We start from the raw sequence: 14,908 nt of genomic DNA on the forward strand, positions 1-14,908 counted from the left end.
TATGTACATTTTCAAATAATATATACCAGTAACTAGGAAGACATGTCATCATTGGACAGCTATAGTGAAATATTTTCACCAAAAACGGTTGTAATCTACCAAAACTACATGTCAAAACTTTAGGTTTGTGTTGAAAACATTTGGATTTGAACATCATTCCATTTTTTTGTACAACTTCCCATAAATCCTCCAGGGATCATGTTGAACAGGAAGCAAACGTGTATCTTGCAGTCACACCAACAGTCTGAATTATGTGTCGTCACGTGACTAGTTTCTTTACTGAACTCATGAATTTTTCATGCTTTTGGTAATAGGTGGTTTTCCCGTGTCCCCCTCTCACTAATGGTGGCCTTTAGATGACAACTCTCACTAGTTGTTTCAATTATTCACAAGTGTAGGTTATCTGCGTAACATCTGTGTACACAAAATACAGTTTACCATGATGGTACACAAATCCAAAATAGCTTAACAGAAAAACACTACTTTTTCTTTTCCACGGTGCTACTTTCTACTCTCAGTAGTTACATTTTAGTCTACCAACATTACTTTCATCGCTACAACTTTTTCTTCTACTGCTAATCCAGCTACTGCTGGTTCCTTCCACCTCTTTTATTACTTTTTTTCCCCACCACCACTGCTACGACCACTGCTCCTAAGACGACTACCACTAATAATACTTCTACCGACCACAACTTCTGCTTCCACCCTGCCAATGATTAAAACTACTTCATATTCTACCTTCATTGCAATCTAATTCTAGCTTTATTTTTTACTACTTTGTAATGTTATGTTTTTGTATTTTTTTTAGCACTACCACCTCTACTATACCATTTAGACTTTTACCACTACTAAGTCTTCAATTACTAGTACTAATATGAACATTATTGCTACTACTACATTTTACACCCCTACGACTATTTACTACTTATCATATATTGCTGTTGAATACACCCGGCATATATATATATATTAAACAGCAGGGGTATATTAAATGGCGCACAAACGGGAGGCTCACATAAGCAAAAATCATTTAAGGGTATGTTAACCCAAAATACAGTACCATTTTTACTAATGCTTGTTTACAGCTGCTACAACTACTACCACTACTATTGCTATTTCTATAATCTAAAATAAACATTAAAAATAAAGGAAAAAAAGGCATAACCGCAATGTTTAACACTTAGCATTTTGCATAGAATACAGCAACTGAAAATATAATTGTGTGCAAGTAGTACAACACAGTAAATAATCCGTGGAGTAAAAACTTAACACGCTATGAAAAAAAAAGGGGAAAAAAAGACTGAATGCGATTTTGGGATTAGCATGTTCTAATCTTTTTAATCGGCATAAAAATCTAACTCAATAGGAATGTTTTTTTTTCTAACCGTTCCCTGGTGTAATAAGCACTTTTTCTTTTTAAAATGACAAAATAATTCCCGCACGGCTGTCGAAAGTCTGACACACTTTCATTTTCTCCAACAGGTCCAATCTGGTCCCTTCCTCCCAACGGAGGTGTGAGTAAAAAACGCAGCGCCGGCTGGGCACGTTCCACACGGCTGCATCCAAAAGAGCTGTGGGTCAGTACTGCCGAGTTTACACAGGGGGGAAAAGGTGTTAATGCTACATGCTTTAAAAGGACTACAAGATGTCTTCACTTCACCTCTGAATTGCACCACGGGTAAAAGCTGGAACTAATCTGGGAGAGTGCACTGACAGAGAGACTAATTGGTGACTTGGTTTAGAGCAGTGATGCATAGGTAGACAAAGTGTGATTAAAAAAATGGAGGCGTTTACATCAGGAATATTTTTTCAATGTTTGGCTATGGATTACTTTCTATAGTCATGATATGGAGTTTTAATAGAATAGTTTAATCCACTGTAGAATTGGATTTTTCCTGTCATAGATTGAAAAGCATTGATTAATTCATCAGAAAAATATTTTTACTACTATGGATAATTTCCTGCATACTGTATAAACAAACATATAACAAAAGTAAGCATTTTAAGGGATTGTGTTGTGATTGGGGCTCATTGATAATAGGGACATCCCATATTTTTGCATGCAAATTGAGTACTAGTCACCCAATTTTGTGGATCTGCCAATATGATACCTAGAAATGCTTTAAAGAGGGAAACATTGCATATTCAAATGTTTTTTTTCTCCCCATTGGAACAAAGCTATCCAACATTAAAGCCATATAAGAGGATTATCAAGGAAAACATTTTTTTTGCAAATCAGTTTTGCAGCACAAAATAAGGTGCTGTTGAAATCCGTTTAACTATTTGGTTCTCAAAAGTTAATTTATGTTAAAAACAATAGCCCAATGTTATCAATTGAGGTCTCTTGATTGTGTTTTTTTTTCACTGTTAGGCTCTATTTTTTCTGCAAATTTTAGTATACGTATAAATATATAGTATAGAATGCTCTGTATATTTATTCTAATATACCCAGGAATTATTTAAACTAAAGAAAGTAGAATGTGATTATTTGAGCGCTTTTGAATCACTGTTAATAGCAACCAATGAGTTAATATTTAAGAATAAATACATACTTAAAAAGACAATCTTTTTAATAATATTTTTACCTAATCCCGATCCTTTAAAAAGGATATGATTGGTCCCGAATTCCTATCACGTGATAGAATCTGGGACATAATTGATAATAGATTAAGTGTGGCTACATTGTTTTTCACACAAACATTTTATTCAGATTAATGTGTTTGTAGCGATATTGAACTAAATCGTGAATATTATTAGTACATGTCAAAACTGCACTTTTTTTCGCAGGATTAATAACATGACTGTTGTATGGGATCAGCGATGGGGTGTCTAATCTTTGGCTTTTGAATGTTTTTCCAAAGTCACACATTTGGTTCAAAAATAAACTGAAAGCTTATTTTGGATTCTGAAGTCATACACACAAATGGTAATAAATGAAAACAAATTTGTGAGCAAAATCAATGTTTACAACTCTTGCATGAAAATATTCTTGAGAAGTTAATATTGCAATCTGTCAGGAATACATGTGGAACAAGTCCAAGTGTTAATGTCACTTCCAGAGAGGCCGGGCACAAACATTACACAGGCTGAATCAGCTTCGGAATGGGAGTGTCGTGTTTACGAGTGAATTCGTGTGATTAAATCCAGTAGTGGAAATGAGAAAATGGCAGTTTTGGAGCTCCAGGATAGCTAGCCGGAACATATATGTACACAAACAAAAGTCACACACACACACACATGCATACATAATGCTTCTACAGCCAAGGGAAGTAATGAAAACAAATGGCAGAGTTCTTTTCCCGCTGGGACCCGAGGAGGAACTTAGTCATCAAGCTAATTTTATTCTTGTCTGGCCCAAAGACTCCATTTCCTCTGGGTGTTTTTACAAACGCCGGGCTGCACCACGCCATGGCCCAGTGATGGATATGAGGGCCTGATGACCGGATGGCAGATGCTGGCCTTGTAACTCAAGCTCCAAACACTCACTGATGACCCCTTGTGCAGCACACCACCCCTCAATGACCCCCCCTTCCCACTAGACATAATCTTTACTCAATGCAAAGCTAGGCCAGCGCATGCAAACCTGAACCTTCTCTAAAATGGTAATTATTGTCACCCATGTGACAATTTAGTACCATAAAAAATGTCAAGGCTATTACGTCATTTACAGTGTATGTTGACAGATTGGCTACTACAGCTTATCTCATCTCATTTTCTGGACCACTTTATCCTCATTAAGGTATCAGGGGGTGCTGGAGCCAATCCCAGCGATCTCCGGGCCTTGGCCACCACATACGTGTTTAAAAAAGCTATACAGTGAATTATTGAACCTCCTGAATAAAATGCATGATAAATATGTGTAGGTAAACATGCAGTGCATCTTTGGGACTGGCATTTTCCTGATCCTGTGAGTTTATTTTAAAATACTTTAGAAGAATTGTAAGAACATGATATTTAGGCCTGCAAATTCAATATATTCATATTTTAATGGGATTACTTTAAGGTGCTATGACATGCCATTGCTGATGTTTAGGATTCATCATTTTTCTCAGACAAACTGTCACTTTATTAAGTTGCATATTTTCACATAGTTTCAAATTGGCTTCTCTTATTTAAGTGTAACTTTTTTGAGCAATTTCAGCAAGTAGGTTTTTTATGCGTTCTATATTTAATAAGACACCCTCCAACTCACAAAAATGTGACACTGGGGTCCTTTTTAACTCTCTTGTGAAAGTTACTCGACAAACATAGCTGAAAAAGTAGTTTAGCCATAAGAATCACTATTTTCCACATGAATTCATAACTAAATCGTGCTTTTCTTTTTATGTACAGAAGGCCCTTTCTATAACGTTGGAATTCATTTTAGACCAAAGCTGAACAATGAGCCATTTCCTGACAGATTCAGTGAGTGGATTAATAATGGATGTTAAATTCCAATTTTGCCCCAAGTTGTGGATTAAGACGAGAATGAGGAGGGAGCGCATGTCACATTGCTTCATTGGGTTAGTTGGATTAGCTGGATCACTATTACATCTTCCCATCATTGCTCTCACCAAAGTCCCATATTGCAACATGCGCACAGATGGTAGCAGGGGACACTTGGGACGTGGCGGAAAGAAAGCCAAATGGCCTCTTGTTCCCACTCTTCCGTTAGCAGCCTTCACTCCACGCAGCCAGCATGGATTATTCAGTAAGCGTCCCCTTTTAGTCGTGGCTTCGGCCCGCACCGGCGACAATAAAGAACCTTATTGTTGTTGATTTGTTAGTATGCGTCAACTTCCAGGAGAGCAGGCTGACATTAAAAAGCAATTAATATACCAAAGTGCGGCAGAAAAAGCGCCTCCGCTGGGAGCGTCTTTCACTACGGTGTGACCTGCAAATGCAAGGAAAACACGGAAAAGATGGCTTTTAGTGTGACTTGCGCTCATCGCCGTAGTAAGATGACTGACAGCGGGGACCGAGGGGTAAACAAATGCAGTTTATGATCAGCATAATCAATGTGACATCAGCACAGGAGGACAATTCGCATTCTTTCTTTTTGTTGAAGATATGGACAATTCGTGCTTTTGTGATTCGAGCACCAAGAAAAGAAGCAAGAATTTTTTCTTGGGCTTTTACCACCCGTCAGGAGGCTTAACATCATAGCAGGATATCAGCAGCACCCCCTTTAAAAGCAATCCTGGAGGCCTGTGCATTTAAATTGCCTGGTTGCTTTTATTACAGAGAAAAAGGCATTAAGGTTTTCTATGTGCAGGACTATGTACTTTTTCTGTTCTCAATCTCCATATGGACCATCAGTCAATAGTAAACAATTGTATACTATGGAGCAAGTTGTATGTAGATGTAATCCTCTGTTCAGGATTACTGTAATGTGACCTAAATTTCTAAAGTAAAACACTTAGTATTCTATCACTAACCAATGCTAATTATGAGGGCATTTTTGGATGAACAACTCCACCAGTCAAGAACTACCAAATGTTAAACTAGTCTGACATTCATTCTGTAACAATTTACTTACTCCAGATACCTAATTTTCAGGTAAAGGCAGGCTATGTAGGGTTTAGGTTTCAAAACATAACTGTAGCCTTTCAATGGTTTGTTTTGGAAGGTCAGTTATGTCTTTCAAAGTCTTGTTTTAGCAGGTGAAATGCATGTTTTTTAGAGTTTAAGGTTGGAGATGAAATCACAGCCACTGTCAGTTGTCTAGAACCATTTTTAGTACTCCTTTCAGTTTCCTCTTTTGGGATATAGGACGATCCACAGTGTTTGATGGTCTTTTCTTAGAATATCGCCAACATAACACAAAATGTACACATTAAAACAAGTTAAACCTATTCATAGCCAATGCAAGAGTACATTTGTAATGACAGGAAAAATCTGCTTTAAAAACACGTTGAGGTCAGAAATATAAATCATGGGTAAACGATTTAGTGATGTGGTGTTGCAAATGTTTGCCCTGGAACTGACCAGTGACCAGTCCTGGTGTGGCTGGTATACATCTCCAGTTACGTGACCTTCAACAGTATAAGTCTTATTGAGAGTACGTGCTAGTTGGCTATTATTTCAATGTACTAAAGATTCTCATCCAAGTAATAGGTTAAGTTTTAAGCAAATATTTACAAAAAGGATGCAGAATGCAACATGCATCTATGACACTGTCCACATCCATAAATCATGCCCAATTCTCCGGACACAATGTCCTATCTTTAAAGTAATTGCATTATATAATTATGATTCCTTTTTTCAATATTATTACACTTTAACAAATAAGTTTTATACAGCCTTGCTCAAACCACAGTTTTCTGTCGGGCATTGTGCGTAGTACTGTATACTAAGTGAATGTTGAGCCTGTTTATAGGTACCATGGCATATCTTTTTGTTCAAGGAGCACCCCTCAGCCTCAAACGGCTTGTGCAGAGACATTGCGAGGTGTTTACCAAACCGCTTTTGGTTGCCCTTGTTGCTCTCCAGCCATTCTGTGGCCTCAAGGCTAAGTAGCAGAGGAAGGCGTCACTCGTAAATAGGAACCACTCAAACCTTTCATACTTCCATTACGTTGGGGAAGGGGAAATCAATGATGGTTGTTTCTCTGCCGCAATGGGCCTGGAATACAAATGACAACAATAAACCAAGGTAAATGTGTCCAGATTGCACAGGCGGGCCACAAAGAAGTGACTAATTTTGTTTTTTAAGCTTCTGAAATGGCCAGTCTTGTTTGTGACATGGCTCAAACAGACCTGAAGTTGGTGCTCTAAATCCAAGGGATTACCAAGAAAAATGTGCTTTTGTACAATTGGTTTGAATATTTTGTTTGGGCTCTTGTTTTTTACTCAAACGTAATGTTGTTTGCCTGTCCTTGTGGGTTCTTCTTTGGCATTTGATTTTAGATCTTCATTTGCCCTTGTCCATTAACTGGATGAGGTGTTAGCTCTATGCAATCCAGGTGTCATGGTAGTAACATAATTTTTACAAGCCAAAAAAAAAAACCCCTGCAGTTTATCATTCAAAGAGGGCCTATTGCGGTTTATCTCTGCCGGCACACTTTGAAGCACTTGATCCTTGTTCACGTCTGCCATTTGGGGCTCACTGTGTCATGGAGGAGGTCATTGGGAGGGCAGCATCACCGGCTGCTGCTCTTTCTTCTACTACACCCTCACAGCCACATTAGGGCGTGTGCTCTGGATATTCCTGGGGGTGGATGTATCAAGACATAAAGGGCCACATCCCACAAAGGAGAAATTAATAAATAAACAGGTGTCACTATGTCAGTTAACTGGAAAACCAGTTGAACCAATCAGACACAATCTAGAGGAAAGTAATTTAAGGCAAAATGATAACTCCAAATATAACAGGACCAGAAAAAGGAACATAATGTGGTAAATATCCTTAATGTAATAGAGACAAAATAAGTAATGTAAATTCACATGAGGGAGTCAATTGTTAAAAAAAAACACTAATGTGGTTCTTCAATATCAGGCTGGAATATAACAATAATTATTTTGGATGTTTGGACAGACGGACAATTTGAGGGACAGGCAAACCAAAGGACAGATCCAACAATTAATCTCAAATGCCAACATTCTTTACATGGTAATTTACTCAAAAACTCATAATAGCAACAGTTCACCTCTGATTTCAACTAATATTAACAGTTTATAAATCAAAAGTAATCTGTAACATGAGTAGGCGTGTGCATCTTCTTCGATTAGTAAACAAAACCGTTTGAAAACCTTCTGTTAAAACAAATGAATGCAGATGCTGTTGTCCATCTTAAAGTATCAGCCATTACAACATTTGCAAAAGTGATCAATCTCCTAGAAAAATAACCCCCCCCCCCCCCCCCATTTGCACACATGCACACACACGCAAATCCATGTACGCACACAACAACATCTCCACTTACTCCTCCGGGTCATCGTTGTGTCGTCAACTGGCTCAAGCATATGTCTAACATGGCTGTTGGTCCCTCTGTCTTCTTCTGATGGTCCTAGCAAACCACCCCCACCGCAAAACCTTCTACGTCGCCGACGTTGCCACTTGTGTCGGCCGGTGGTCAGCGTAAACATGTAGCCACCACTTGATATGTTTGTACGGGGATTTGGGGATGAACATTAGCGTGTTTGGAGAGCAGAACATCTGGTGGGGGGAAAAGGTTACAGTGGAGGTATACCACCGGAGCTCGAGCCTTGTGTAGAATTCCTTCCATCAGATAAATCAAGACACTGAGCCATTGGGAGAAAAGAGAAGAAAGGGATGGGACTCTAACTCAATGTTGCCAGGAAGCGGAAGGTTGGGTGAAGAAATGTCGAGTTCACGTTTCTGACGATCTGCCTCCTCGTTTAGTTTTTTGTTGGAATTTTAACCCCCATCTCCTCAAGAAATACTTAATGTTCAAATATTACAAAATGCTCTGTTACTATGAATAGGTCGAAAGAGAAATACTGTCTGTACTGAATACATGCCTGCCAAGTGTTTTGTTTTACAGCAGCCAGAAATCGGTACTAAAAACACGTGGAATTTGAATCGAACCTTGGGACCTTGGGACCATGTCTGATACCTTGGGACCATGTCTGATACTCCAAAAATAGCCGCATTGGGACATCACTACTGTGTTTCGGCTTGGTCTGAGCATTACGGACAGCCGCGTCAGCGCTAGGGATTAGTTGTAGCGGGTTCAGACCGACCCTTTGATCCGATTCAGCATCCCAGATGTCCACCCAACTGACCTTGCCAGGTGGCCTTGTGCTGTCTTTTGTTGGGTTAATATAAAAGATGATGTTCCTGTCCATTCCTACCACATTCTTGTCCCCTGTTCTGTTTTTTTTCCTTCCCGGCCCAGTCTTGTTACAAATGTGACACACAACGCAGACCCTTGCACTCCCTCCTCCGTATCTTCGTCAGCGATGAGTAAAGTGCGCGTCAGTAGATGTAAGGCGTTCTTGAGCGGCCATCGAGATGAAGCTGTCAGAAAAAATGCCGTCAACGCCAACACCCGTGTATCAAGGGCATGAGTGCGGTGTCTCCTCACTGCCATGTCCTCTGTTGCTTAATTACGCCGCGTGTACACTGCGACTGCTATTGTCAAGATCTTGACGTGGCACCACTGTTGGCAAGTGCCGGGCCAAGTTTTGACACGTTGCCCCCGAGACTGCACTGGTTCATGCGTTGTTGACGGTTTGTGTGTAGAAGCAAGTTTGCTGATGCTAGTGGAGAAGGACTTATGACTTCTTCATTTCCTTCAGAGGTTTTACAAGTACTTACATTATGCATTTGAACCTACATTATGAACCTACATATCAATTCGGCTTTTAAAAAACTGTGGAATAGGGCAAAAAACTACAAAGAGTTTTTCTTATGATTAATTTAGTACTTGTTTTGATAACTAGTCATTAAAGGCCTTGCTCTAGACCAGGGGTGGGCAAACTATTCTACATAGGGCCGCAGTGGGTGGGTTTTTTTTTATTCCAACCCAGAAAGAAGACACCTTTTCTCCAATCTGATGTCATACAATTGCAATCAGTGGATTGCAGTCAGGTGCTTCTTGTTTTCTCCAGAAATCTTATTGGTCAACATGTCTGTTCCTGATCGGTTGGAACAAAAACCTAAACCCACAGTGGCTCTCGAGGACCGGTTTGCCCACCTCTGCCTTAGATGCAAAATAGGTTATTTCCTTGAACAAGCATTTTTGTTGTATGAGGAAGAAAATCACACACTGGGCACAAGCTAAATTCTGTCTGAACTTAAGAAGAAGACATGGAGGAACAAAACTAATGAGGTAACTACCAAAGCTACCTATCTGATAACTGCAAGGTTTGTTTTCTTTATGACTTTTCAAACTGCAGGACTGGTAAATGTTTTGTCTTCAGATTGCATGACTAATTGGGCCTATCATGAACTTGTGTTTTTTTAGGCTTGGCAAGTAGTTTATAGAGAGAATTGAATCATACACTGCTTTTTTTTAAAATAGTTGATGAAAATGTGATGGGAATCTACGTTAAGTAAGCTAAGTAAATTGAGCTTTAATAAAGTATAATGTTTAAATGGGCAAAGTAGAAGTGTAGGGACGGAAAGTAAAAAGTTACAATAAAATATTGTGAGCCAGTTTGATTTTTTTTCCTCCATTTTTTTGTAGTCTCCTTACTAGCACCTAGGTCTTATGTGCCTTGTGAACATCTTTGCATGTGGAAACAAATCTAGTCCCAGTGTGATACTGCACATGGTTGTCACATTAGGACTCTTAAATCATTTGATTTGAAAACAGTTTAGGGATGAGCCAGTGTGCATGCTCAGGTTTCCTAGTGCGTGCTCTCGCAAGATTTGTGCTGGAAACACCGTGAAAAGTAAAGTACACTACTAGTTTCCAGCAACTTGAGCCTCATAGCCTTTAAACTCTAAAGTTTGGACATGCTGCACTAAAAGGCAGTACTTTCTCACAATTCCAGAGAAGTGGGTCTGTTTTCTTTTCAATATTGTCAGTAAACAACCTTTTTTTAAATATTCCCCCCCCCAAAAAAAATTCTTCTATGCTGGCTCCCAAGCAATCTGACCATGACAAAATATTCTGTGATACGTCGGCTATTTTTGGTGGGGAATTTTGTAGAATCATTAGGAAATGCTGTCCTCCCCCTCTGGGACGATGGCTTTGGGCACTGGCGTGAGAACAGAAGCTCTTTTACTTTTCATTCAACAGCTGTGAGCACACATCCCTTGTACATTTTTATACATTCTACTAATTACAGTTTAGTGTTGATCCTTTTGAATTCTCATGACACATGATCTGAGATTTTAATCCAACCATAAAAATGCAATTAGTCCAACCAGGATTCCGGCAGATTCTTGAAAGGCCTTAAAACGCATAGATTTTTTTCATTCATTCATTTTCAACACCTCTTCTTTCCTTTCAAGGATCGCTTTGCGCTGGAGTGACATTAAAGTCTTGAATGAAATTTGTAAAAATACTGAAAATCTGAAAATATCCTTATTACTCATTTAATCAAAGATGCACCCATGTAAAACATGGGTTAAATTGAACAAACATGTTAAATACAATTATTTCTAAAACCTGTCCAATCTGCTAATAAAACAAAATGATGAAGTCGTGTCATTTCCTGATTCACCGTGTTCTTGATTTGCCTCCATTTTGAACTGTACTACTTGAGTCAAGGTTGGTTTGCTAAAAATTCGGTCTCATTCAATATCGCATGGCATTAAAAGTCTTGAAATGTCTTGATTTTAACTGGGTTTGAGCTGTAGGAACCCTGTTAACTCTTTTCTTATGCAAATGGACTTTACAATCTCAGATTCTTTTGAAACAGCATTTAAAATGCATGATATATTGGCCTTGAAATACGGATGAACTGACCCATATCTTTGTTTGAGAGAGATGAGCTATTATAAAGATGATTTATTTCAATAAACATGGTCATGGAGCAAATTTGACCCATATCTCAAAATAACCACGTATTAGATTCACATACTTTTTGCGTTAAAAGCTCCCCTGTTCTAACAAAAACAACATTAGTCAAACTTGAAAACACTCCTTAATGATTCTGAGTCAGGATAAAATCAAGTCAACAACTATTTACCCCAAATCATTGTGAATTATCTTATGTAGTTTGAAGTATGCCTTGTGTACTTCATTCGAGGGCTGACGACAGGAAGGGTACTTCACACCGTGCTTTGACCAGGAAGTAGTTGACAGCTCTCTGTGCCCTGGCTTGCCGCTAATTTTTCCACTTCCTTCCTCCTCTAGCCTTGCGTAGCATCAATCACTTCGCTCAACTCTCAGCACTAGTGCAAACCAATTTCCTTAATGCTGATTGCACTGTAAACTTACTCTCCTCACCAGCTCTGGCTCTTATTCTGCAAGCCTCCTTCATTCTTGCTTGCTTCATTTCCTTCCATAGCTTCCTCTCACTCCAACAGAGCCAAGTTTTGAGCTGCCTCACCGGAATAAATGACCCTCAAAAAAGAAAAAAGCCCAAACTATTTGAGGGTCCAACTTATAGCTCAACCAGCTATAAGTCATTGTCAAAACTATTATTGTTGACAATAACATTCTGGTTTAATCTCCCCTTCCTGGGCATGACAAGTCCGTAGTTCCTCGATGTTCCTGATTGCATCTTTGAGCTTTTTGCTGACATAACATTATTAGTCTGGAGAGCTGGAGTTGGCAAAGCAAGGCCTGCGGGTTAAATTTATTCCGTTTCAAATCAGGCGGTTATGGTATCAACCCTAACCCTCTAATACTATCAGCTTGTTCACAGTTTAGCAATCTGCAGCTTTTGGAGAATTGATTTGACTTTATGAACACTGTACACTGCTCATATTCTTGAATTTTTGGCTCAAATGAAAACAAAATATCCATCCATTATTAAGTCTAGGGACGAGCTCAGAGATTGTAAAAAACACCCAAAAAATGTTAATCTTTATGCTTCTGCAATCATATTTAACTGCTACTGTTATAGAACATTCTTTTGAGCAACTCTAGAGTATATTCCTCTGGGATGCATATTAACCTTGGGGCACCTGGTTTACCTCATTTGTTAATCTAACAGACTTGGAAAAATACTTGCAAAATATTGAGTGAATAGTTGAGTGGTTAGCAAGTCGGCCTCCCAACTCTGGGGTCCTGAGTTTAAATCCAGGTTGGCACACCTGTGTGGATAAATCGTTTCAGAAAAAGAATGAATGAATGAATAACTTGGTAGTACAAGTGCATGGCTAGTGTACAATGCCACATTGGTCACATTTAAAATTATGTGCTTTCTGCTATTTAGCTAGTGAGCAATATCATTTTTCTGTGATGGTTGTAGTTTCCCTTCATTCCAAATGTTTATATTGTACATGTAATTCACCACTGCAACCTGAAAACATTTGTTTTGATTTGGACGTTATTGCTTTGGTATTGCTCTAAAGTCTAAAACAGATTACTAATATACTTGGCTATACAGCTCCCTGGCAGAATATGCCTTTGGATTCACAAAGCTTGACAGTGTAGCAACAGGATCTAAGTGAGGTGGAGTTTTTGCAAATGGCCTATTCAGACTGTACTCCGCCTACTGCTTATAGTAAGCCAGAATATGCTGTAGCACCCCTGAGACACTGTCGAGGATAAGCGAAACAGCAGATTCTACCTTGCCTACTGCTCATACTTACTTAGGTTCGGCTTCAGCACCACTGAGATCTTAGTGAGGATAAGCAGTATCCCAAATCTTTAACTCTTAGATTGCGGGCCCCTATTTTAAGAAGAATTGGCCGAGAATCAGAGATCAACATGAGGAGAGTTAGAACCCTCCATCTGTGGTATGAGAAATTCCTGATGTGTCTCTCAGCTCTCAGAATCATCGTGGAAACAAGAAGAGGCCAAGAACTATTTCTCACCTTTACCGTCCTCCGGCCCCGAATGCAGACGGAAGCCGGGCAATAGCATTTACATGTGTGCTTTCATCCGCCATGGAAGGCCACAGCTCCTCCTCTGTGAGCTCCCCGAGTGGCGGCAAGTAAACAAAGCTATACTTTAAACGTCTCCTAAATCATTTTAATTCGTCCTCGGCAGAGTCTTGTGGAATGTCGAATTAGAGGACGTTGTCAGTGCAGCAAGACCGCAGCAGACATTCGCTCTCACCTCGACCGTGTCAAATTATGGGATGTCGTGGCACAGTCCTCTGTGACCGCTAGTGTTCGCACCACAAGGGCTTTTTTTGTTCCACACTGACAACTCCCTCCTGCTGTTTTTGAAATCAGTTTCGAACACTCACCAGACAAAAATAAGTACACTTGTGATCTTGTACAAGAGTATTTTCAGTTGTTCAATTCAGTTTTTGGTAGAGATGTTGCAGATTCGGAAATTGAGCCAGATCATGTCATTAAAGGGAAGGAATTGAGAGAAAGAATTGAGTTTTTAATGTGTGTTTATTTAATATTAATCATCTACTCATTGGCTGCCATGGAAAGTCGGAGATGTTCTATTTTGATCTATTTTGACGGGAGGGACGGCAGCGATCCACTCAAACTGGATTGACTATAGCTGTCAATGGCAGTGAAAGATGATTGCTCAATTCCACCCTTTATCCTTGAAATTGATTTGATGCTTATCATAACTGATTGTGACATTGAAACAGTAATGGGCTACAAACAACAAAATAATCATTAAGAATATTGCAAAAATACATTTCCAGTACTATGCCAATAATTTAAAGTATTGAAACAATTCAATTTATCACATCACATTGTCTTATTAACTGAGATAATACAGTTTTATTAAGCATATTCAATACATTCTATATTATATATTTATATTTACACTAGTGAAAGAAACAGCAGAACGAGAATGAAGGGCGCTTAATTGATCACAATGAATTATATATATATATATATATATATATATATATATATATATATATATATATATATATATATATATATATATATATATATATATATATATATATATATATATATATATATATATATATATATATATATATATATATATATATATATATATATATATATATATATATATATATATATATATATATATATATATATATATATATATATATATATATATATATATATATATATATATATATATATATATATATTCACACATAAGCATGTACTATTTTACATTTAAAGCATTAATACATGTTTTTTTTCGTGGTTGCAGTTTTGGCGTCACGACTGTTATAATTTTCCCACTTTAGTTCAAAGCTTTGGTGTTGACAACCTGACGGATGTGACTCATGAGTTTGGTTTGAACAAATAGCCAAGCGATGCATGAACAGACTTCAAACAATAACAGCCTCCCTGTTTGACATTCACAACGCCACTGCCGATTTTCCCAGATTGGGTTTATTTTGGTTCGTAACATTTTGGCATCCTCCCGTTTTTCTAAAGCTGG

The 14,908-nt window shown here is 38.4% G+C and overlaps 1 long non-coding RNA gene across 5 annotated transcripts in view; it reads left to right on the forward strand.

Moving 5' to 3' along the window:
- Positions 1-14,908, forward strand: part of LOC144210398 (uncharacterized) — a 73,275-nt gene that overhangs the window by 44,165 nt on the left and 14,202 nt on the right. For 4 of the 5 annotated variants that reach the window (XR_013329370.1, XR_013329371.1, XR_013329369.1 and 1 more), the window contains one exon: positions 1,483-1,577. This is a non-coding gene — a long non-coding RNA (uncharacterized LOC144210398). Of the gene's footprint in view, positions 1-1,482; positions 1,578-1,636; positions 2,576-14,908 lie in introns of those variants that run through there. The other variant, XR_013329373.1, reaches the window with a different exon arrangement.

Source organism: Stigmatopora nigra, chromosome 17 (genome assembly GCF_051989575.1).
Source record: "Stigmatopora nigra isolate UIUO_SnigA chromosome 17, RoL_Snig_1.1, whole genome shotgun sequence".
Lineage (NCBI taxonomy): Eukaryota > Metazoa > Chordata > Actinopteri > Syngnathiformes > Syngnathidae > Stigmatopora > Stigmatopora nigra.